This window comes from Aedes aegypti, chromosome 3, assembly GCF_002204515.2.
Source record: "Aedes aegypti strain LVP_AGWG chromosome 3, AaegL5.0 Primary Assembly, whole genome shotgun sequence".
In the NCBI taxonomy this organism is placed as follows: domain Eukaryota; kingdom Metazoa; phylum Arthropoda; class Insecta; order Diptera; family Culicidae; genus Aedes; species Aedes aegypti.
The window spans coordinates 84,069,391-84,095,903 of NC_035109.1; the positions used below are offsets into that span (position 1 = coordinate 84,069,391).

Genomic DNA, 26,513 nt, shown 5'->3' on the forward strand with positions numbered 1-26,513 from the left:
ATGATGTTGGCAATATAATATCGATTTGAATGAAAAAGTATCAGTCTATCAAATTGTCTATATATCTTCTAAGAGATCGCAAAATTTTAGGCAACAATCAAGCATAAAAGAAATGCGTCTCAAACGACCTTCAGATTGATGCCACGGATAATCGTGGATTCCTGATCATGAAGCTTGAATAGTGTTGTGGTGTTCTGTCAAAATTTCATTAAAATCGGTTGAATCACGAAAATTAAATTGTGACAAATGGGTCAGGAATGCAAAGGTTAATTATCTCGCCATGTTATGGATCTAACAACTGTTTCAGGAAATCCTACGCCTTAAGGTCAACAAGCGAAATCAGGTATTTTTTGTAGAATGCTGGACAAAGTTAATACGCATACAAGCTCCGAGCACAACGACTATCCAATAACTGTTGTGATCTCTTTAAGGTTCATGAAAAAAATCCATTATCGCAAAACTAAATCTGATTTCACAATGAGATTTTCGCAAGGTTCCAAGGGCTGTCGATCGATACAAAAAATCTCCGCTCATCGTGTCGATGCGCACTTTCTTCGTCTTGTATTTTTCATACTGCAATGCTTTGCTTCTGATCTAGCTGCCATGTACCACTATCTGTTAACCTTCCGGTCGACGAGTGGTTAGCCACCGTCTCAGGTACCGCACTGATGCTGTGTAAGAAAAGCGAGGTAGAGGGATGCTGCTGATTGAGTGATTAAAACCTCGAAACTTCCAGAATATCGAATAATTTTCTAAAATTCTATAAAAAAAAATCTGTTCAGTTCAGTCACCATTAGAATCCACTATAGATGGGGATGGATCCGGAGTGACGGTTCGAACACACACCCTGCACGCCGAGGTCCTGAGATCTAATCTCAGGTTCGCGGAATTCACAACACGATTCGAGTGATAGTGCATTAAAATGAGAGGATTTTTCTGGCACTCGCAAGAGAAAAATGCTTTTATGCTCACCATTACTCACACTTTGAAAAAAACTCTTGAGTAACCCGTCCGAACAAAACAGATCTCGCGGAGCTGTGATGGCACTCTTTTTTTATGGTGCCAGATCCTCCTCGCTCATTTTTCATTGGCTCTCTACTTAGTGTTTTTTCGCTCCCTCATAAAGAGGCAAAGACAGCACGCTGCTCAACAGCATGCTTCCAAACCCTGGGTTTCTTCTTCTTCTTCTTGGCATTAACGTCCTCACTGGGACAGAACCTGCTTCTCAGCTTAGTGCTCTTATTAGCACTTCCACAGTCCAAAAAAAAACTCTGAGGCAGGAAAAAGAATCTTAAATTTCAATTAAACTCCTGGTCAAAAGACCAACGAAAGTAAATAAAGTAATCTATAAGTCATTCCTGGATTTTTGGGGATGAATTTCATGCATTTCAATAAGGGCAAAAATTATACAGATAATCCTTATAAACTTCTAGGAGCAATATCGAGAAGTATGGAAACCTGTAAAAACTAAACAAATTCCCAGAGTAATTCAGAAAGAATTAAATTGTTCTGTTAACAGTAGATACATCGTTTGGGCATCGCCTGAAGAATTCTTAGTGTAAAAATTAGAAAAAGTTGCCCTACAGAAAAGCTTTAAAAATTGTGGCAAAAACCGTAAAATAATTAATGGAGATATTTTAAATATTATCTTTGGACCAATCTCTCAATACATTTCAACAAGAACCCTCATAGAAATCTTTAAGGAATCAAACCCTTGGTGAAATCTACGACTGAAAATTCATGTAGGAATCACTGAAGTTGTTAATGGGGATAATTTCTAAAAATGGACAAAAGGGATTCTAGGGTTATTTGTTGAGAAATCCTTGCATTTGTTTTAGATTACCCAGTTAAATTGTGAGGAGAATTCATGTATGAGTTCTTGAACTACTTTTTTGAAAAGCGTTGGAAGAATTTCTAAAAAAAAGTCTAAAACTGTCAAAAAATTGAATGATATTTTTTCTGAAAAAATGTTTGAAAATTCCCTATAAATTCTAGAGGAATCTTTGGAGAAACTCTTTGAGCAATTCCGGGAGAAGTATTAGCAAAAATTGCTAATAAAACTATTGAATAAATTCATGCAGCAATAACTCCGAATATCTCGATGATAAGCTTGAAATAAGCACATTTTTGACTCCATTGAGTATCGCGTTGAATATCATAAAGGCGTTGAAATTGTCCATTTCGGTTTACGGATTTATTACACAAAGTAGAGTACAATTCACACAAAATCAGTCTCTTGTGGACCAACACAAAAATTATGTAATTTAACGCATGATGAAAATTTTCTCCTATGTCGATTTCTTCTTCTTTTTCTGACATTTTACGGCATACAGATATGATTGTATAATATCGTTCAACCCTGTGAATCATAAAAGGTAAAAAAAATATATATAAAAACCAGCACAGGAAAGATATTTAGCAATAACTTTGTTGTTAATCAATATTTGTACACCATGTTCTCACAAGTTCTCAAAAAACGTTTCTAGTTTAAGGTTCTGTGTCCATATTAATCTGGTTTTGAAGTTATTCCGATGTTCCTTGGGATACCGACATTCTCCATATAAAATATCTCTGGCGGCTATTTTGTTGTTGGTCAATTTATAAAAAAAATGGAGACTATACAATGTCAGGTAGTAATGAGCAACTCTGCAAAAAACGTACAAATCGGTTAAGTATTCTTGGAGATATCTGAAATTTACGATATGACGTTTTTGAAGTTTTCAAGGCCAAGTGTGGTACCAGAAACCTAAATGCTTATTTCTCAAAAACGGTTTCACCCAATTGCTTAATTTTCCCACAACAAACTCTCATCAATGTATTGTTCCGAAGAGTGAGTATTCGAGTACGATAAAATTTCTGTAGTCTGAGATATTTACGTGGGTTACAGCTACGCATCGGTATCCCAAGGATTTTGGAATATCTCCGGATCCAGATAACCAATGGTCAATACCGACGCAGAATCAAAAACTAGATGAGTTTTTTGAGAATTGTGAAAAAATGATGCAAAAATATCGAGAAGCAAAAAAGTTATCGCGATTATTTTTTTTTTTTGTGGTACAAAATGAAGCTTTTAGTAAAGGGATTAAAGTAGGCGTTACAGAATGCGTTCTCATTCTCGAAGCAAGCGAAGATAAAGATCCCATCTGTAGCAGTCCTTGACCATGCTGAATGTGCCTGGGTTCGAGTACCGATCGATCCAGGATCTTTTCGTAATGGAAATTTCCTTGACTTTCCTGGGCATAGAGTATCATCGAGTACCACACGATATATGAATGCGAAAATGGAAACTTTGGCAAAGAAAGCTCTCAGTCAATAACTGTGGAGAAGCAGGCTCTGTCCTAGTGAGGACGCAATGTCTAGAAGAAGAAGTAGAATAACTGTAGCAGTGTATGATCGGCAATGTATCGCAAGTTGTGATGGTTTTTTCTTTCTTGTTCACCATTCGGGGTATTTTACTGGCACGATAAACAATTCCCGAACATCCGATCCCCCAAGGATTGGAGATTGTTTAGAGGGGTTTTATCATGCGCTGCTATCCCCCGATCTAATCAAAGCTGTACTGCCGTTATACGCATAATTGTTCCATGTTACTTTTTGTTCATTTTGACTTTTTGTCATCAAACAGTTTAGTTTTACGTATAGTTTCAGAAAACACTTACCAAAAATAAACTTTGTTCGGAAACTCAATGAAAAGCAAGCCAAGTCAATTTGTCCCATTGTTGTATTTCCACGCATAACTGTCCCACTACTGTTTTTCTACGCATAACTGTCACACTATACAATTCGCTACGCTAATCTCGAACAAAATATTCAGTTGTCAGTTTTGAATAAGTTGGTGTTTGGGAAAATCATTTTGAACAACTTCTTACGTTGGCTTTACATGCCATGTGAAACACAACTTATTTTATGTGTTTGTATTATCGGGATGCATTCATCATTCATGCGAGGCTGACGTCAAATTTGATTGAAATTTTCAATATCAAAATATTATTTCCCATCCGTTTTTCAATGAATATCAGTTGAATTTTCAGAGTCAATCACAATTTTTTTCAATTTTTTTGAACCACCGTAATCGATTAGAAATTCACCGTATTTTTTGATTCATCACGAGGAGTACTGAAATAATCCCACTTGAAGAATCAGTATCCACTTTAATTTCGAGTCCATGGCTTGTGACAAATCAACTTCATGATTTAGCAAATCAAGTTTGAATAAAAATAGTTCAATCGTTTTTAGATGACTTGGCCACATGCTGGGTTGTTCCGAATACCGGTTTACTGGAGGAAGTGGCCATTATATTGGCGAATCTGAAACCTGGCTTGCGACATATCAATCTTCATGACTTTGCAAATCATGAATCTACAGGTGGTTCAAATGTATTTGAATGATTTGACCACATGTCGGATTGTTCCGAATTCCCAGTTCACTGGGGGAAATGGCCACTAAACTGTCGTTTCTGAAACCTAGCTGGCAACATCAAATTTCATAAATTCACACATCAAGGCCAAAGAAGGGTAATTTAAAAGTTCCTGGATGACTTGATAACATGACAGGTTGTTTTGGATACCCTGTTCCCCAGAGGAAGTGGCCATTATATTGGCGGTCCTGAAACCTATCTTGCGACATATCAAACTTGATAAAGTCCTGGCCACATACTGGGTTATTCCGCATAATTGGCTCTTCGGGGCAAGTGGCAAATATGTTGGTGGTTCTAAATCCTAATTTGCGATGTATCAAATATCATGATATTGCAAACAAAGTCCAAAGAAATGTCAAATCGCGTGAAGATTTGTGTCTTGAATTTTGAGTTAACCCGTATAGGCCTGAGTGAAAGCAAAAATCCTAAAACCCTCGCTACTCAGCGAATTCTTAATGGATTCAAATGATTTTTTGTAATTATACTGGCACACATATTTAGTCTCTAGAAGTGGACAGAGATAGCCGTAGCGGTAAACGTCCAGCTATTCAGCAAGACCAAGCTGAGGGTCGTGGGTTCGAATCCCACCGGTCGAGGATCTTTTCGGGTTGGAAATTTTCTCAACTTTCCAGGGCATAGAGTATATTCGTACCTGCCACACGATATACACATGCAAAAATGGTCATTGGCATAGTAAGCTCTCAGTTAATAACTGTGGAAGTGCTCATAAGAACACTAAGCTGAGAAGTAGGCTCTGTCCCAGTGGGGATGTAACGCCAGAAAGAAGAAGAAGAAGAAGTGGACAGAGAAACGTGGAAATATTCATGCGACCGGAATTATTCTGGTGGATCACTGGGTCATATCGGATGAGAAGGGTACTGTGGGTTTGAGCCCCTGAAGGTAGGCAAATTTCATGTCACAGATAATTTCCGGATTCGGTTATAATGTGGCCACTACATGGCGGAATTTCAAGAAAATTTCATCAGTGTAAACCTTTTGAGAAACGATTGAATTGGATAACAATGAATTTTGCATTTGATTAATCCTACAAATGACCATTTACTGGTCCCGGGACGCCTCAAACTTACGATAAAGTGGCCATTTTGTATCTGAACATCTGTGCAAAGCTTATGGGAAGGCATTTTAGCGCGCAATTATGTTTGATTTCTACTTTTTGAGAATTGAAATGGTTTACTATCCAACAAATCTACAGCCGGTTCTTTCGGGCATTACGTCCGAATGGCCACATTCGGTATATTTTAAACGCTGCAAAACTCTTCATTTATAATGTTGAATATCAGATCCTAATTATTTATGCAAATTAAAATGATTGTCATTAAAAAAAAATAAAACAAAATAAATAAAGGTAACTTGGTTTGTCCCAAGAAATAGCCCTTTTTCACCTGACTTGACCCAGTGACCCACCGGAATAATTCCGGCCACAGGAATATTTGCGAGTTTCTCTGGCCACTTCTAGAGACCATATATGTGGGCCAGTGAACTGACAAAATATCATTTGAATCCGTTAAGGATTTGCTGAGCGGTGAGGGTTTCACCATTTTTGCTTTCACTCAGGCCTATACGGGTTAAATATTTACTCCGCAGAATAACCTTGAATTCGCTTATGAGTTTCTGTCAAGCCTGCAGCTGGAAGAGTCGATTTAGGAAATTATTACATCTTATCTCTCTAACTTCTCATCCACTTTTGCTTTCACTAACTCATACATTTTCTCATTATCACACATACAGAAAACTTTGCTTTCCATCCCAAACTATGAAATCGTATTTCTTCACGTCCCCACACGTGGCTCCGTTTGGCAAATGTCACTTGAGCCTTCATTAGGTGCCTTAACATAGTCTTGAGGATATACGTCCTCTACATTCGGTACAATCTATACGTAAGAACGATTATCTACAGCAGTATGCTTAGCACATAATTGGTCACTACTATCAGTGGGACTGTTATGCGTAGAAATTCACCAAAAAACTCGTATTTCTAGGCATAACAGTCCCGCTTTGAATTTTGTAGCTAAATTTACTTTATTCCCAAAATACAAACTCTTGACTCTAATAAACACGCTATTCTTTATACTTTTGTGAAGATTTTAATTTAATTTATTACACACCTGGTCAATATGAGGCCTAAATGTGTTAAAATCTTCAAACGCGTTTTTCTCGATTGCATATTTTGGAACATGGGACAATTATGCGTATAACGGCAGTGTAGCAGTATACGATAAACAGGCTCTCATGATGTGCTGCTAATCATGATTGTTAAAGTTACTATAAATGAGAGATTTTCTCAGTTTTCGCCTTGAAGATAACAGCATACAAAGCAGTAATTGAATTCTTTGAAAAAGGGTCATGCATAAAGGAGGGCGGTAGCAGGCACAGCGTAACAAGCTTTACAAAAAAAATGAGGCTTTATATAAAAAGCGTGACAACAGTGGTAGGAGAAGTTGTTAAAAAAGTATCACTTAAGCGTGACATAATTTGTGATGATATGCAGCCGTCAAACGTTGTATAGGAAAGTTCCAATAGAGTAACAATAGTTTTGAAAAACTATCTTGCGAAAAATTCTAAAGACTTCAACATATCCTCCAAGATTTTATTAAATAAACTCAAGGAAATAAAAACACCACAACTAAACTAAGAGAATCAGATAGAACAAATGTTTACCCAAGTGCTTATTTTCTCTTTGTTGAAAACTATTCTCAAATATTGGCTTCAACATTATTTTCTACAAGGAATGCAATTTAAAGTATTTCAAACTGTTTTTTAATAACCTTTCCGGGAGCCTTTCCAAACTGGGGCCCGGGGCAAATGCCCATCTTTGCCACTTCTAAAATTGGGCCTGTTTACCCTAGAACTTCATTAAGATGCTTCGTCAATGTGCATGTCTCTAACAACGCAATGAAAATAAACACTTACCTTGACTTTGTACGGTTGTTTATTTCACCCTTTAGTGAAGCTTCGATCACTTAATAAAAAGGAACATCATTTTCTTCGTAACCGTCGTCATTATCGCCATTCTACTGATGATAGTTCCAATTAACAGACAACACTTGAATCAATTTACACTAAGACACTTTTTGCGGCAAACTCCAACACAAGCTCACATATACTAAAGGATCAAATTTCCTTTGGTCTACTTTTTCAATCGGTATAATCCCAGTTGGTGAAAGGAAATCCTTCCCTGAAACTTTCCCCTAGTCCCAACGTGTAGGTTTCTCTTAATTAGACTCCGGTCATATATTTATCACAGCACTCGGCAAAACAATGGATAACTTTTTGCTCGTCCTATTTCGTACAATGACGGGGACAATTGCACGAAACGAAAACTTCTCCACCAAGCACTTTTCCGGGTTTTCTATTCGGCGCAAATCTTCCAGCCACGGAGTAATTCTTCTCTATTCGGTTGATCCAGGAAGTCCAAACAGCAGCCACCCGCATCAAGTGTGGTATTATTGTTTGCCAAACAAATCTTCCCGCTAGTGTATTAATGCGAGTTTGGGTGTTTACTTTGCGGCTTTGCTCATCATTTCGGCTTCATATCGGTCTGGTTCTGCCGAACTTGTGGTTTCTGATTCTTACTTTCCACTTACGATGATGGTTTAATTTTTGATTTTGGTTAACATCACTTAACACCTACTGGATATAACTATGCTTTTGTATTTAGTTGGAAAAACCGTTAAATTAATTAGAATATTTTCACACGGTGTACACACAGGGAATAAGATTTGCGGCATAGAGGTTTTCACACTTCTTCATGTGACGATAGGATAAGATTTCACTACTTTATCATTCTCAAATGTTGAGAAATTACACTTAACTCCATAGAGATGATACGATTACAGTGAGACAGTGAGACAGTTGATAAATCGGAAATACAAAACGGCGGCACATCAAGCATAGAAGGCAACACTCTCTACAGGACTACACGGATGAAGGAACGAGAAGAGACGCACTCGGAAGCTGCCACAAACACTTTATCGGGTAACTCTATCCTGTCTGCGTCTGGAGGATGTCCTTCGATATCTGGGGATAGGCAACTGCAGCAGCAAAAGCCCAAAGCGCGCCGGAAGTATAAGAGAATGTAGGTCTGTACAACTACAAGGGAAGCGGAAAGCGAACCAACGGATTCCACGGTCACGGCTAGACTGAACTCCAACGCAGTTGGGAATTCAAACTTGAACCTGTTTGCTGCTTGCTGCTTGTCAAATGGGGCGAAAAAACAAGAAGCGTGCCGCCCTTCTTATCTCCCACTTCCAGCAGTCTGGCAAGCCCAGCCACCCCATCATCAGCGATTCCGGTTTGGAACACCTACCGGCATAACAGACGACGAGTTTCCGTGAGAGTTAGGAGAGGAAAAATGGCTGGAAAAGCGCGCCAACCACGATATTGAGCATTTTGCTCCCGTTTGGGGTTGTGGAGAGATTCTCACGGGTGGAGAGACTGTGGAAAGTGTGAGCGTTGGACCACGTGCGACAATCGCGATAATCGTCTGCTCATCGGAGAGCTGAATTTGTTTACACAAACGCACGTGCGAAATTGGCGCCGATAAATGTGGGTGATTTGTTGGGAGCCGGTGAAAATTTGTTGATGTTGTTAACGATTTTACCGATTATTGTTTTCAGGAAAAAGTGTTCAGGTTCTGAGTCATGTAGCATACATGGTACAGAGACCATTTATTTCCAATTCCGTAGAATTCAAAGAAAACTAATTCAATGTTTCACATTTAGTAAGTAAGTATATACAATCCAATGCCCACTGACCGGCAGTGCTTTTATAGAAGAAATTTATCCGCATCAATCAATTGATACACATTATGTATCTATATAGATGAAGATAACTTTAGCCCTGGAGATGGAAGCTCTACTGCAATAGCAAGGACCAATTTCGAGAACGACTGTCCGGACACACACATTTGGATTTATTCTACGAGTGGCGTGAAGTGAGATGACAATTGTCGGTGTTATATAGCGAGGTGATAATAATCGATTCGAGTGAAGTGACTCTCCATTTGATTTACACGGCGAGTCACTTCACTCGAGTCGAGAATTGTCACTTCACGCCACTCGTAGAATTAACCCAATTGTGAAGTCATTTTCATCACAGCAAGCCCCGCATGAAAACATCCAGATATCCAATTAATATTTGGAATGATTTCACCCTTCCCGAATCGAAATAGGAGAACTTACGTATTCTCGGCATTCTAAGTCGATGTCGCGCTTCTTTTGTAATTTTCTCGGACATCAGCAGCCAAATTACATGTTTGTTTGTTTACGTTCATGCGCTGCACAATCATCCATCGATTCACACCGACAGACTTGTTAAAATCTTTCTTGAAACGTTTCTACAACGCTGCGAACATCTCTTGACAGTGTGACTATTGTCGGCAGCCTTATTCTCTTCGGCAACTTTCCCATAAGCGCTGCAGGCGAATGTGTTTGGCAGCTTCAAATCAGTCGCATTTTGAGGCGTGTTCATTTGAATTGATGAAATCATTGGCAAAATTGTTTGTTCCGTCTCGGAAATTTCAACAGCGGAAAGCTGACAAAGCAAAGAATCATCTGAACATTTTCATTGGTGTGTTTTGATAGAAAAATACTGTGTATTTGGCGTTTGAAATTTGGTTGCCGATAATAGTCGAATGGTGCCGAAGCCGTAAGTCTCCCTAGTTATTTTTGCAATTTCTCATCGTAATAGGCTGTTTTTCATCACGCCAATCTGTATTGAAACGGCCTACTTTCCTGCACTGAAGTATGCAGTGCGGGAATAGTCATTACGCAACTGAAACCATTGCCGTAATGATCCGTTACGCAACGCTTCTCATTACGCAAATGATTTGAGTTGCGTAATGAATCATTCTCCAGAAATTGTAAAACGATAGTGAATGCATTCCGATATAGTTTCTGATGCCCTCAAATGGTCTTCTACAAAATTGCAAAAAATGTTGTACGTAACTCGTTGCAAAGCTCGATTTTAACAGCACTCATCGTAATTATCCTACTCGGCAAGGCTCGTAGGGTAAATTTACGACTCATGCTGTAAAATCATCATTCTGAAACATGTTCCGTAAACTACTATTATGCAACAAGTGGCAAAATGATGATTTTTTCAGCACGAGTCGTACATTTATCCAACGAGGCTCGCCGAGTTGGAAAAATACGACAAGTACTGAAAAAATCGAGTTTTGCAACGAGTTGAATACAACATTATTTGCAATTACGAAAATGCCTTTTCAATTGGGTTGTGTCTAGCGTCACAAACATATTACAAGAAAACTCACGTGGACATTCATGCGTAGTATAGACTCAGTACTTTTCAATCAGGTAGGCTTTGATAAACACACAGTAGACTGCCCTTCTACGCCTACACAGCAAAAAATTCTCAAATTTACATGGCACGTAATTTTTTATGATAATCATGTAAAACGAGCTGCAACTGAACATTCAACGATAATTAATGTAAACTGTCTCATTGTATTCGATAATGCTTGCAAACTTGAGTGAAACTGAAACATTTCATGATCTTCCATCCAACATTCCAATGTTGCATGCTTTCTTGCATCTTGAAAGTGAAATTGCAAACAAGAATTCTCGGTTTACATGATTCTACGCTAAATATTCTGTCAAAAATAATGCACATGGATGGATCGACGGCTTGTCATTCCATGTGCATTATTTATGATTGAATTTTCAGCGTGAAAATCATGTAAACCGTGCCTTTTTGCATGCAACATTCTTCGAGAGAAGACGTTTCGCGTACAATATTAAGGATTTTGGTAACAATGTTGTGTATAATAGATGTGTTTATAGGTTTTATTATTGAATAATACATGAGAAATGGCTTTGCATGATTGAGGCTAATATTACGTTACGTGTAAATCTAAGATTTTTTTGGTGTGTAATTGAACATTATTCATATTGTAATTATCCAAAAACATCTTCTTTTAGTATGTGTTTATGGTTTCATATGATAAATGTATCTCTGATGCTCAGATTTCGGGCTGGATCATGGAGTTAAGTTAAGAGCTACACAATGTTTTCTTCAGAGTGACCCCTGTTCCTGCAGCCGATTTTGTAGAATGTCCTTGATGCAATATCGATGTAATAAACGAAATTTTCTGTTATAGAACCATCAACTTCGTTATGTATTTTTAATATGAATCATGTTAGATTATGAACTAACATAGCAGGGGTTGTTTACATGTACGTATGAAAATCATTCAATTTTCTCCATCATTTTGATGATTACAAATCGTTTCAAAGTTGGATTATTTTCATTTGGTGGGATTTGTAAACAGATGATTTCAACGAAGATGAAAATCATCTTGAATGTGTCTGAAAACAGGTTTGGGGCTCGGATGAGGCAAAAATCATTCAATCTATGGCGGGAGATTCCGTTCAGTGTAAGCTACGAACAGTTATAGAAAATTTCAACGATTTTTCATCAATCGAAATTCCTCAGCAATCGATTTAATAAATTACACATCGAAACACGCGCATACCAAAAAATAAATTGTTTCGCTTCTTCTTCTTCTTTCTGTCATTACGTCCCCACTGGGACAAAGCCTGCTTCTCAGCTTAGTGTTCTTATGAGCACTTCCACAGTTATTAACTGAGAGCTTACTGTGCCAATGACCATTTTTGCATGCGTATATCGTGTGGCAGGTACGAAGATACTCTATGCCCTGGGAAGTCGAGAAAATTTCCAACCCGGAAAGATCCTCGACCGGTGGGATTCGAACCCACGACCCTCAGCTTGGTCTTGCTGAATAGCTGCGCGTTTACCGCTACGGCTATCTGGGCCGGAGGGTAAATTGTTTCGTTCTAGACGCCAAAACTATTGTCGATTCTTTCTACGCATCAATCAGAAACCGCTTTACGGTCACAACAAACTCGCGAAAACTAAAATACACACACGTGGAATGCTTTTCAATGTTATGTACTGCGAACATTTCACATTTAGTTTAACGAAAGAAAATACATATAATTAAGGCTTGGTAGTCCGTTACTCGCTAAAATAAAGGCTGAATGCATGCTCCGATACAAAGGTGAACTGAGTAAGGTTGATACAAATATTGCTTTTCTATTATGTCAACCACACCTCCCCCCTCCCTTCGAAAAGTCTTAAATTTTGTAGGGGAAAACAAAAAAAGATCCATATTTTTCTTGATTTTTTGTAAGATATTCAAAGTTTTGAAAGCAAAAAACACGTAAAATGACAATCCAGAGCGAGAATCGGAAGGAACACGAAGAGAATACCAATACACTTGTATCTGCGAGGCACGAGCAGTGATGGAAAGTGACGAACAATTCTTCTGAACTGGAACCAAAACAAAACCAAACGCTTCCGAACTTCAGAGCGCTGGTTTACTCGCATTTGCCGCGCTCTCGAGTAACCGAAGCTAAAAGTGATTCGTGAACGTGTTCGGAGCTGTTCAGTCATATTGTGCTTTGGAGAAAACATCTGCTTCCCCTCCGAGATTTATGGTTTCCAAGGTTTTTGACTACCAAATAGTAGTTTACAGTCGATTTGATGGTTATACAATTAATTTGTCTGACAAAACCATAATAAACCACACCTTGCTCGGTTACTCGCGAAAAAAAACGTTCCCGAGCTTGTTGCTACTTCCTTTGACATGTTCTCCTGAGCAGACGGATGCGGACTTACTCACACCTAACCACTTCGCGAGCCTGTGATGCTTGTTATGCGCTGGTATACACTCGTGAACTGCTTCGTGATGCGAACTTTTCCACCACTGCTGTACAGTGCTGCAGCGATGGCCTCCCAGTTGGTGCTGTTGAAAGCGTTTTTCACATCTATTGTAACCACGGTGCAGTAACGATCACCTCTTCGTTTCTTCTTCGACGCTTTCTCTGCACACTCGGGTACTGTTCGGATTGTGTCTACCGTCGATACTACTTAGCCGAATTCAAACTGCATTTTCGACAACCCGTTTTCACGCTCCGTACACTGCGTCAGCCTGTTGAGGATGATTCTTTCTAGAAGTATTCCGAGTGTATCCAGCAGGCAAATGAACCTAAACAAGGCTGGATCTCCCAGTGGCTTCCCTAGCTTTGGCAGCAGTACCAGCTTCTGGATCTTCCATATTCCTAGAAAGTTAACTTCGTCAAGACCAGTGTTATTCAGACTCATTTCCCCGAAAATAACATTTTCCGAACTACGAAGCCACGAACTACTACAACCATGCTCTATCCTCCTAAGATAGAAAAGCAGATGGTTAAGCTTTAGTACTGCACACAAAATCGATCAATTTTGATCCCAGAGAGCCACAATTCAAGTTTCGGTGAAATGAAATGAGTGAGTGCGAATCATTTCATAGAAACTTGAATTGCGGCTCACCGAGATCGAAACTGTCGGATCCCATGTGCAACACTCAAGCCCAACCATCTCCCCCTCCATCGCAGGAATACAACGCACAGGACGGATTTCACGCCAAATCGACAAAGGGATTGGCAGCACCCCTTCAGGATTTCCTGACGTTTTAGAAAAAAATATTGTAAATATAAAAAACATTTTCTACACTGAAAAAAAAATTCAAAACTTTAAAGTCGATTTAAAAAAACGGCCATTTCAAATTTTGATCATCCTTAACCAACAAGTTTCGTAATTAAATTTACTAAAAGTCGTTTTGTTTTAAAGCGTCATATATGATTGTGTTTTCAAGTGATAAATGAGTTTGAATCAGAAAATAGATTGTATTTTTATTGAGAATAGTTAAAAAACGGAATTATACAGTGATTTTGTTTTTTTTTTAATGCAGGCAATCAATGGACTTCGCCTCTGCCTATGAGAAAATTAGAGTGTCTATCCCGGGACATCCCGGGATTTGACAAATTTCGGGATTTCCCGTTTCCCGGGATTTTATTTCTGACATCCCGGGAAACCCGGGATTCCCGAGATGTACGTAAAATTTGAGCAAAATCACTAAATTTCAATGAAAAACAATGGCAATTTTCCTCACTATAAACCTTATTTGATTAAGTAGAAAATCATAATGAGAAAGAGAATTAACTCCGAAGTTGACAGAAAAATAATACAAAGTCAGAGGTGACTACGATGATTTCTAAGGAAAATTTTCTAGAAAATTGAACTGAATTTTCCAGGAATCAAAAACTTTCTTCTTCTTTTTACAAGCCAATGATGAGATTACAAATTTGAAATTACTCCTAAACTGCCACAAACTGCAAGTCAGTAGCATCTGTAAAATGCCTACTGAGAAAATTGACTGTGAAGTTTTCAATCTCGTATGCCATACAAATATTCAAAAGATTACAGAAGATTGGAACATGTTTCCGATCTCAATGAAACTTTCATAATTTGCATTGCACTCCGTTACCTTTCCAAGAAAAAAATTAAAGATGACCAAATAACGATTCATTTTTGTGTGACACGTGGCGAATATCTGCAGTGGGACTGACATGCGTTTACTTTTCATTATGGGGCAATTTGGCTTGGTGTTTTTCTTAATTTTACTGAACAAAAAGTGAATTCTCGTTAGTGCAACTGAAACTTTAGCGTGATCTACAATACCTTCAATGATATTGAATCGTTTCTTTTTTTCTTAAGTTTTATGACTTTTCTAATACTTGAAGCAAATTGCTTTAAAATTATGACTTAAGTTTTAATCATACTTCCATTCATAAGTATTATAGAGAACTATACCTTTTTTTAAATTTATGGAAGGGACTATTAGAGTATGTTTAAGAGAAAAAAACTACTAATAAAACTTTAACACTTCACTTTTGCCAAAAAAAAAAAAAAATACTAAAATCACAAGTAAGGCAAGCAAATACCTTTAAACTCTAATATGCTGCTTATCTTGACAGATAGGCCAATTTCGTCTGCAACTAACAGACTTCTTCTGTGTCGAGCATTTCAACCGAAATGCTGGATTTATTAAAAATTTGATAAATCCCGGGATCCCGGGATTTCCCAGGACAAGCATAGATTTTTGTCCCGAATCCCGGGACGAGCAAAACGGCCGGGAAATGGACACTCTAGAGAAAATCAACTCCGTCTAACTGAAAGTTTGTGAGGATGCTTGAGATATATCCCTAAACCAGATTTCATCACCAAAACTCGTACCAATTAGCTCATATGGTTGAAATAATTGAATTTCTGTTAGATATCATTTAATTCCTTAAGAAATTGCATACCGTCGATGGGGGTGACAATGGGTCTGGGGGGTGAGATTGGGTCAAAACGGGAAAATATGATTTATGAAATATTTCAGCTTATAACGCTGATATTACTAAAATTTATTATTCATATGTTAGGGAACATATTATTACACGTAATTAATCACAATATACATTTAAAAACAATATTAGTTTTTGTTTAATATATCAACAAACTTGGATGTTGAAACTAGTCAAAACTTACAACATTAAATTTCTCCTGTGCAAAGTATAACACATGTATTTTATTATCTTTTGTTCTATAAGTAGAAGGTTGAAAGTCTTTTCAATACAACTCGCATGTATTTTCCGGAATTTATTTTAATTTCATTTTTTTCGGTACGGTGTCTAAAACATTAAAAATGGGGGTGAGATTGGGTCAAGGAAGAACGATGGTGAATGAAATCACAAGTCTACTTTTTTGTCGTTTTACGGTGCCATGTATACTCTTTCTTCATTAAGATGTGTTTGTTCTTTCAAAATACAGCATCGCTGAAACATCAAACAAGTCTAGTTGAGGATCCGTGCATTGAATAACAATGCAACGCATTTTGACAACTTCTCAAACCAGCAACTGTTTTTCGTGCTCAACAACATTGTAATATTTAATCAAAGAGTTATTTTTATTTAATTATTTATTAGTATTTTCATATTATAGAAACAACTCACGGAAGTATAAATGAGTTGGATCGCTGAAATACCGATGAAATTATGATGTCAACATCTGCCTACAATGTATTGATCGTGCAATGTCGCACCGAAATTTAACTACTTGCGAAAGTTTAAAATAATCACTGTTTCTATTAACTTTTGGGGAAACTGAATAGGCTCTATGGCAATGGGAATGAAACTTTGAAGACAATTTGAGGGGAAAAACTAGAAAATCCGTTAAAATTTGACGATAAATGCTGGGTTTAAATATTCACTTATATTGCCGCAGGTAATACATATTTTTCTATAATTTTCTGGACAGTTGTTAAAGTACCATCAAAGTACATACACACAAAATTTGAAGTTTATTGGAGTTAAATTGCGAAAGTTATTCAATAAACAAATCGTACATATCCGTTTTTGACCCATTGTCACCCCCCAACGACGGTACTTGAAATTTAAATATTCGTTATTTATATAAATATTGCATTGTTAAGAATTTTACAAGCATATTCGGATTCAGGGAGCTCAAATTTATCATATAAAGTTGTTTTGGAAACTAACAATAATGGCATTGACCAGTGATCAATTTCACCCCGAAATGAGATTCTCAGATTTTTTATTTTAGAGGAATTTGTTAACACTAAAATGACATTTGTTTGAAAATCCCGGTACATAAGTCGATGAGGCTCACCTTCGTACTTGTTTTCCTGCATTTAGTTGTTTGGCTTTGTTAACCTTATAGAAAACAGACTAGAAAAACCGTGAAAAATGATCAATTTCATCCGAAATTAAGGTACACCAATTCTAGATTTACCATAAAAAAAGATAATAAATTGGAAATTGTTAGTTTTATTATAATATCAGACCCATGACACAGTAGCAGTTTTTATTTCAAAATTGATAAATTTTGTTAAACAAATCAAAAGTTATTTTTAAGTCAGATGGAGCTGCAGCTCATTATACAAATAAAAAAAATGTCAGCTTATGTAATTTCAATAAAATACATGGATTGGAAGCAGAGTGGCACTTTTTGCCACATCCCACGGCAAAGGCCCCTGTGACGCTATTGATGGCACTCTCAAGCAAATGGCAAAAAGAGCAAGTCTTGCAAAATACTATGGAAACACAATCGCAACTCCGAGAGAACTACTCGACTGGGCAGCGAAACAAACTGATACATGTATCACCAAATTAAATTTCTGTTATATATCTAATGAACAATATGTCAAAATGTCAGAGGAATTGGTGGAATTTTTTGATAAGGTTAAAACTGTCCCTGGTACCCAAAAATATAATTGTTTTATGCCTATTAGTGATACACAAATTTCAGCCAAACGGTATACCAATTCAGAGGATGAACCAAAAATATTCAATTTATTCAGTAAAGCCCAAAAATAATGTAAATATTCATGTGTAGATACTACGTTTTAGGATATATAGCAATAAAAAAAATAAAAACAAACCACGACTTTTTTCATAAGCAGAATATTGACCCTTTCCAGACACCTGTTAAGGTTAGCTTTGACCAAATAAGAAATTAAATATTATTGTGATATCTTCCCAACCATAAAAAAAACCCATCGGATTGTTAGACGGAGTTGATTTTCTCATAAGCGGTTTAGTGCGAGATCAATTGAATTTAATTAAAAAAAAATCTGTATAATTCCGTTTTATTTCTTTTAATTACTCCCAATAAAACAAATATGACCTATTTTGTGATTAAAACTCACTTATCACTTGAAAATATGATCATATTAGACTATTTAAAGCGAAATAAAAATAAATTAAAAAAATCATTTTGGACTTTGGAATCGATGTTAGAAAAACTTTTTTCTCTAAAATGTGCCCAATTTGCAATGTATGGACGACTTTTAGTAAATTTAATTATGAAACTTTTTGCTTAAGGATGATCAAAATCTGAAATGGCCGTTTTTTTTTAAATCGACTTTAAGGATTTGAATCATTTTTTTTTCAGCGTAGAAAATGTTTTTTATTTTTTCAATTTTTTTTAAACGTATGTAAATTTCACGACAGTCCCCCACGTAACACTTTTTTGTAGGTCTTACCGTTTTTGAGTTATACGGGTTTACAAAAAAAAAGTAAAAAAAAACTTTGACCCTTTCCAAATGTTAGTCTAGATCGATTTTGAAAAAACGAAATATGCAAAGTATCTTAGTTTCATATACATTTGACAACCAAAAAGTTTATTGAATTCTGAAGGGGTGCTGCCAATCGCGTTTCGAGTTGGCGTGAAATCCGTCTATAAGGTAAAGATTTTACTCCTGCTGTGAGATAATGTCGCATGAATCATACTTTTGAAAATTTCAATTATGTACCTGTGGCTTTCGGTAAACGTTCATTATGGTCTATCGATAATGACAATCTTCAAAATTTCACACCAATTAAATTCGAAGAGCACGCGATGAGTTAACCGCATTTTATCACCACTTGGCGAGAACCCACACATCCTCGATTGTGAAAAAGTGCACTGCAATCTACGAATGCCACTTTACTTCGAAAAAAGGGTGTCGCGGTTTGCTACCCCGGATAATTGCAACCGGTTCGCTGTTCTGCCATGCTGCGGTGTGATAAATTGCAATCTAAAGAGTTGTGCGGAGAAATGCGAAATTCGAAAAAAAAAAATGGAATCGATAGGCGAACTATGACGGTACACAGTGGCACACCGTCCTTGAAATGACGGACGAAATCGAGTGAAAATGATTAGCTTCCTCAATACTTGATATCATGCCGCTGGAAATGAACGTCAAATTGAAATTTGATTTTCTAATGAAATTAAGACTAAGTTATTTTATCGAAAATTTGTAGATAAACCCCAACTAGAGATACAGGGAAGTTTGTTAAACTTTTTTTTACAAATAACAACTTAACATGAGAAAAATAAAATAGCTATCTTCAAACCGAAGGCTTAGGACCACGTTTCAAAAAAAGCCTAGGTGAACTACAGTTGATGAATTTTAAGCGGGCCATGTTTGATAACTTTTTCACGCTTAAGATGCTACCAATGATCGAAAACGCAACTGATCAAATTTTGGGAAAATGTCTGTCGATATAACAGAAGTATATATAAAATGTTACCAAGTGATTTTGAGAACATTAGTTTTGACCGGCCATGCGCCACTCTGAACTGGTGGTGCATTCTACTGAGAAAACCACAGAAACCGTCGGTCTTTTTCCATCTTCTACACCAGTAAACGAGCAAATCCAAAGAAACATGGCAAACTAACCGAAATTGTTCGGTCAGGTCGGATCCCGATCGGAAGGTCCCGTCTCGGCTGCTTTCGGTGTCAATTTATTTCCGTTTTCACGGTCCATTAGCGCTGCTTGGAAAAGTGCAAAGCACGCCAAGTCAGGAAGATGGTGTCAGCATGAAATCTCTGCTAAAATCTGTATCGCCGAAATAGCACTTGCTTGGAAGATGATGGTGGGTCAGAATTTTTAATACGTTTTGTTTTAATTTTGGATATCCTCTTCCTTTTAGCGATGAGAAATGCAAGAAAATGCATCGGTTGGCAAAATTTAGTTATTGATCGTAAAAAAAATGATCATAAGTCAAGCCGGTCAAATCAAAAGAGCATTAGAACAAGATTTCTTCGTATATGTCTATTTTTTTATTTAGTATGTTTCTTAAAGTACATTCAACAAGTTTTACAATCAGCTTTCGGTTTGTCAAGTTCCACTGAAATTCAGTGAGTTCGGGACATCGTCGCCTATCGTAACGATTTTGTGCGCGCTCGCATAATCGCAGTAATTTTGGTAGTTTCGCGTGTGCTTTAACCCAACGAAGCCATCAATCGTTTTTTGCCTAGTGTGTACTAGTGATATACAATCAATTCCGATCTTAATCGGTGTAGTTTAGTGAGAAAACAGTGACTATAAGTTCACCTACCGCGTGGGTACGACGATAACAACAACCAGTGATCGCTTTTGTTCATCGTTTGTGTGGAGTGGCTCATTCAATTTGCGCTGCTGTGCAACCCGAGCAACGGAGAGTGTCAAGAAGTGAACAAATAGTTGTGTTCAAAAAGTTTCTCACCTTGACCATTTAAGAGGAAAAACCACTTCTTGGTGATTTTTATGCTGTGCATGCGACGTTGAAGGAGCGTAAGGTAGGAAAATTTTGTTTCCTCTATTTTTTGCCTCTGGGGTAAACAACGGGTGATCGTTGTTAACTTTTTATCAAATTCCAACGTTCGTCGTGTACAACAACTAAGAAGTGGCAGTGTAGGGTGGTGTAAACATGATGGCCGCAAGCAGCGGCGACCCTGGTGGGTCCAAGGAGGCATGGCCATGTATAGGAAATCCGTCGAATGTCGAATTTAGTTCACTAACGTATCTTCTATTACGAAGCAAGGATGACAAGGTTCCACTGACGTCGAATCCTTTCATTGTTGGACAATCGATAGAATTGGCTGCCGGTGGACCAATTGAAGGAGCATCAACGGAAGCGCAATGCACAAGGTACACTCTCAAGGTCAAAAATCAAACTCAAGTCAAAAAGCTGTTAAGAATGTCTACGCTTTTGGATGGCGTCAAAGTTATCATCGTGCCGCTGCGTCATCTCGTGCTTCGAAACGGTCCACATGACAGAGGATGCCATGCTGGACGGTCTGAATAGTCAGGGCGTTATTCGAGTCCAACGGATCACGCGTAAGGAGCATGGAAAGCCGGTTAATACTTCTGCCCTTATTCTTACCTTCGGTAGATGCGACTATCCATCCCATGTAAAAATTGGCCTTCTTCGTGTTGCTACACGCCCGTATTATCCAAACCCACTTTTGTGTTATGGATGTGTCCGTTTCGGCCATCCGCGTGTTCGCTGTCCTGGACCAAAACGTTGTGTTAACTGCTCTGCCGAACATGAACTGTTGGAAGGCGAAGTGTGTTCATTCGCTGCCCACTGTATTAACTGCAATGGACCTCATCGACCAACCAGCCGTCAATGCCCAGTGTTTAAAAAGGAGATGGAAGTGGTTCGACTAAAAGTTGACCAAAACCTATCTTTTCCCGAAGCACGTAGACGGATCGAGCAAGATCTAGGAAGCTATGCTGCCGCCGCAGCTCAACAGACAGCCGATCGCAAAAAGTTAGACGAATTGGAAAAGAAAATGGAACAGAAGGAAGCTCTTATCTCGCAGCTACTTGTAAAAATCCAAGATAAAGATAAAAGAATTGAACAGCTCCTGTTGCAAATCAACAGAATGAAAACTGTGGAAAACCAGGATTCCCAACAGAACACACCAACCCAGCCCCTAAAATCTTGCCAAGCAAACAAGCCATCGGAACCAGTCAAACCAATTGAAGCCATCCAAAAAGCCAGGGAACATCTCACAACCGCAACTCGAATGCAGCTCAGGAACAGATCACCCGCGACAACACAAACCGCTGGAACTGAAACTCGAAATAGGAAGAAAAAGCAAAACAGAAGTACGAACGGCTCACCCGGTCGACAAAGCCCTCCCCCTAAAAAGACACCCGCTGAAGAAGAACGCTGAAGGATATCGGAGAAGACGAGTTCGCTAACCGACTACTATCGGCAGCTGTAGCAAGTATTCCCCGAACATCCGGCAGAGTCGGACAGAAATCAGCCCCATGGTGGAATTCCCAAGAAGAAGAAGCCGTTAAAAAGAGGAGAAAGGCACTGAGAACGTTAAAACGCAAAAAGAAGACAAATTCGGATATAACGGAGGCCCTTAAAAATTTCCAACAGACAAGAACGGCAGCAAAAAAAGTAGTCCAAAACGCAAAAACACAATCGTGGGAAAATTTTGTGGCTAAAATTTCCCTAAATTCTACGGCAAACAGTTAACAAGCTTAGAGGAAAGCAGCAAAATAATACCGCCATTATTAAAAGATCCAGCGGATTCACGGACAACGTGGAAGAAGTGGCAGAAGAGCTAGCACAGCACTACAGCAAGATCTCTGCGAGTACCAGCTATCCCCCATTGTTTCAAAGGGCAAAGGAAAAAGCTGAACAAAATCGCATGAATGTCTTGCCGAACACCGAAGATATCTACAACTGCGACTTCACCTTGAATGAGCTCTTGTGGGCACTCGACAAAGGTCGTAGTACATCTACAGGACCGGATTCTATAGGATATCCGATGCTCCAACGAATCCCGCTATCTGTAAAATCAGCACTGTTGGATCTCTTCAACCGAATTTGGCATAGCGGCGTTTTCCCTGCTAGTTGACGAACTGGGATAATTGTGCCGATCCCAAAACCAAACTCCGACGATTCTGGACCGGCTGCGTTTCATCCCATAACTTTAATCAACTGTATGGCAAAGGTCTTTGAGCGTATTGTGAATAGGCGGCTGATGACTGAGCTTGAATCGAAGGGCCGACTTGACAAGCGACAGCACGCCTTCAGAGCTGGTTACGGTACGGATACCTACCTTGCTGAACTTGAAAGATCACCACCCGAAAACAACGAACATTGCCTGGTTGCGTCGCTTGATCTTTCCAAGGCGTATGGCGTATTGGTGGTCGTATGTTCAACATTCTGAACAGCTTTCTTACTGATAGAACGTTCCAAGTTCAAGTGCAAGGACATTTATCACGCATAATGCCACTTGAAAACGGCGTTCCACAAGGCTCAGTGCTTTCAGTCACTTTGTTTTTAGTGGCCGTTCAACCGGTGTTTCGTGTGGTTCCAAATGCAGTCGAAATTCTCTTGTATGCTGATGACATAATACTTATCGTTCGAAGGAGAAAGGAAGAAACGCTCTACCGAACACTACAGGCTGCAGTGAAGGCGGTTAGCAAATGGACTAAGAGTGTTGGTTTTAGAATTTCACCTTCAAAGTCAAAAATATTCTACGGAAGTCCCAATGTTCGCAGAGCACCTCGTAACAATATTTGCATTGACCAAGTACCTATTCCAAAGACAAACAAGCTTAAGATAATTGGAATCACCATCGATCGAAAACTCACTTTCCAGCAACATTGCAAAACGATAAAATCTTCCTGCGAATCCAGACTACGGATTTTAAAAATTATCGGGAACCGACTTCCTCGTGGACATCGCACCTTCTTCGTATAGGATCGGCAATAATAACCTCGCGGCATCGGAGTTACCAGCAGAGCGGAGAACGCAGTTATAAAAATCCTCTCACCCATCTACAACCAGATGGTTCGATACGCGTCTGGCGCCTTTGTCACCAGTCCGGTTCTTGCAGTTATGTCTGAAGCAGGCACACTGCCCTTCCATCTCCTTGTACTGCAATCCGTAACCCAAGTGGCTATCCGCATATTAGAGAAAAACGAAGCTGCTGGAGATTTACCAATAATACAAAGAGTATTCAGTCGTCTGGAGGAAGTAATGAATATATCATCCCCAAACATCAGCATTCGAACTCGTCTAACTGATAGAATCTGGCATAAGCCAAAACCACAAGTTGTGTGGACTGTTAAACAGCTGGCGACCCTCCGGAAATGGTACGCCCCATCGTTCATGAACTCCTATCAGGTCGATTCAACAGATATACTGTTGTCTATACAGACGGATCAAAAGCAACGGTACTGTCGGAGCAGGAGTGTTTGGCGAAAATATTTCCAGGTCTGTTGGCCTTCCTCCACAATGCAGTGTCTTTTCAGCAGAAGCGTTCGCAATAAAATTGGCACTGAACCTCGTCGAAAGCTCAAAAGAGCTTCTTATTCTGTCAGACTCAGCTAGCTGTTTAGCAGCCATAGAATCTGGCAAATCTCAACATCCGTGGATCCAAGGAATCGAGGATGCACTGCACAACCGTGTGGTATATCTGTGCTGGATACCAGGGCATGCTGGTGTCGCTGGAAATGAGGAAGCAGATCGCCTTGCCGATGAAGGTAGGCATAGAACTCCGATGAATGTTGCACTTCCAGGAAAAGACACCAAAAAGGCAATGAAGCAAGCAATCAGACAATCATGGGAAAGTCAATGGTCACTGCTTCGAGACGTAAAACTCAGGGAAGTTAAGTTTACTACGGAGAAGTGGCCCGATCATGCAAACCCCATTGATCAGTGCGTGCTCACCCGATTACGCATTGGGCACACAAGGATAACCCACGAATTCCTGCTCAAATGAACATGTCCTCCAGTCTGCGATTGCTGTGGGACTACGCTAGATGTCCGGCACCTTATACTAGAATGCAGAAAATACGACGAAGCTAGAAGGCAACACGGTATAGATCCAACCAGCCTTCGAGTTGCGCTTAGCTGTGACAGTGAAAATGAAGAAAAATTATTGAAGTTTTTGCGTGACACAAACATATACAAATATGTGTAATCGAGCCAAGAAATAGTGAAAAAAAGAAATCAATAGAAAACAGTGAGTGAAGAACAACAAAACATTAATTATGTGAAGCAAGGGGAACCATCAAGAAAGTGAAGAAGAACTAAGCAACAGACAAAATGAGAAGAAATAAAGAACAGGTGGAAACAAATAGAAGATATCAGTGAACAGAAATACAACAAAGCGAGTCATGCGAAGGAAGGAGAAACAACACAGTATCGAAGTTGGCAGAAACGACAGATAGACAACAGAACAAGAAAGCTAAGTTATATTTTATGATATTTTCTTTAGAGGTGAATGATCACGAGATGATTAAAACCTCTCTAATAAAATAAATAAATAATAATCCACTGAAATTGACAAATCTAAAAGCACTACCAAGTCCGCCCCGTCAAGTTGATAATAATGCATGATAAAATCTTTAATTTATGTTGTTGTCAACGGGTGTAACACACTGCTGAGCATTCCGCGGTTGCCCTTGTTTGCCCTGAGTGTGTGTGTTCAAAATGGTTACCAACAACCCCAAAAGGGCGGAAGTAATTGAAGCGCTTTTCCTACAATTGCTAGTGTTGTTCACCCAATGCGGAAATGTGTTATTACCAAACTACAACCCATTACAGATTACCTACATGCCACACAGTAGTGGCTTTTGGGCAGCCGGCACTCGCAAACTCCACCGAATTCCGGTGGCGAGGAAAAATTAATCGCCTTCATAATGATTGATGACGAGCGAAGGTCGCCGGAGCGATTAAGTCTGATTTATGTTGGGAGAGGCAAAATTTATGGAAATGGACGGCTTTCACCGATATCCTTTGGTATTATAGTGTCCTGATGCGAACGAACAAGTGTAATTTGGCAACTACAGTGGAATTCGATGGAGAATTTCCTTAATTTGGAAAATGTGACGACACCGCCATTCAGGTTTTTCGGTTAGGTAATGGGATCCAAAGCAAGAATGAATTAACTTTTCTCAGAAGTCTGGGAGTTAAACTGTTGCGCCTTTCGTTGGGCGTGAATTGAGTCATTGGGTTGATCGATGTCGCCGTTGGGTAATTAAGAGTCATTTCGTAAATTCATGTTTGCATAATGATGATCATGGTGGTGGCGATAACTTTCACTTAAAACCCAGAACAGAAAGCTTGATTGCGTTTACGTGGAATTGTCAATAGTTGGTGCTTGATCTTATGTTCAATTTTTACGAAGCAGGAGGCAATAATTACGACAAGCTATTTAGTCACTCATTTGCTTAGAAGTGCACTCTGATACGCCATTTCAAATCAAATGTCGGTTGCTTTAAATTGTTGTAGCCTAGCAGTGAGATGGAGTGAACCGTTCTGTCAAACAAATGAAACCAGTTTTCATTGATTTTTAAATGTAATTTGTGTTGTATAAAACTAAGCATATACCAACTTACTAAATTGCTAAAATCCTATTCTGTTATATCAAATGCATCTTATCAAGCTTGCATCCGGCAATTGTGAAGCGACGAATGGTTCAAAGTACGACGGCTCTGAACATATTGGGGAAGAGCTTAAGGATTGTTGTATAGCTGCATTGCTGTATTTCCAGGACGATTTTTTGCAGAATATCTTTGCAAATGTCTGTAGGTATTCCTGGTGGAATAACAAGGAACGACGGAATTATTCATGAACACCCTACCACGAGAAATTTATATTAGTATAAGGTACCGCAGGGCAAGTGGGTAAATGTGATAAGTGAAAATAATTTCTATATTTTAAGGACTGTTCATTTTATAAAGTGGACACCTTGTACATGCAATGCCTTTTTAATTTATTAATGACAATCGACACTTACACGTTAATGCTTCCAGTGGACGATTATGTCCTTCAAGCTTCCGAATTCTCACTCACTCTCACGATAATGGATTTCTCCTTCACCACAATTTTCAGCGAAAAGCTTCCTTGCGAAATTATCCGT

At 38.7% G+C, this 26,513-nt stretch overlaps 1 protein-coding gene across 1 annotated transcript in view; it reads right to left on the bottom strand.

The window, feature by feature from the left end:
- Nucleotides 1-8,563, bottom strand: part of LOC5565984 (relaxin receptor 2) — a 263,353-nt gene extending 254,790 nt beyond the window's left edge. The window contains exon 1 of the mRNA XM_021850982.1: nt 7,349-8,563. The gene's annotated coding sequence lies outside the window, so the exon portion shown is untranslated. The remainder of the gene's footprint in view (nt 1-7,348) is intronic.
- Nucleotides 8,564-26,513: the final 17,950 nt, after the last annotated feature.